Below are 395 nucleotides of genomic sequence, written 5' to 3'. Positions count from 1 at the left end.
GTCCATTAGTGTTCATATCCTTCGATTCTTCTTTCCTTTTATTTTCATAGATTGAATTGAAATTATTTCTCATCGGTATAAAAATATTTTATTTGTTAAATAATTAATTATGTTGTGTTGTGAGGGTGAAGGAGGGAGAAGAGAGAGAGAGAGAGAGAGAGAGAGTGAAAGGAAAAGAAAAAAGAAACAGATAAACGAACAAATGAAAAAAAAAAAGAAAAAAACAATGCTTGTAAACGTGTTATACGTAGAGAATTCCAACAAACCAGGATTCTTTTTAAAGGAATTTATTCAGACAGGAAGAGAATGCAGTATACGTATACATTATGTATAATATTGGGCTTAACGTTACGTAGTCGGCTGGGTGAATGCTGTGTCTGTATATTATATATATA

The sequence above is a fragment of the Vespa velutina genome, chromosome 6, assembly GCF_912470025.1.
Source record: "Vespa velutina chromosome 6, iVesVel2.1, whole genome shotgun sequence".
Lineage (NCBI taxonomy): Eukaryota > Metazoa > Arthropoda > Insecta > Hymenoptera > Vespidae > Vespa > Vespa velutina.
Note: the sequence above shows the minus strand (reverse complement) of the source record.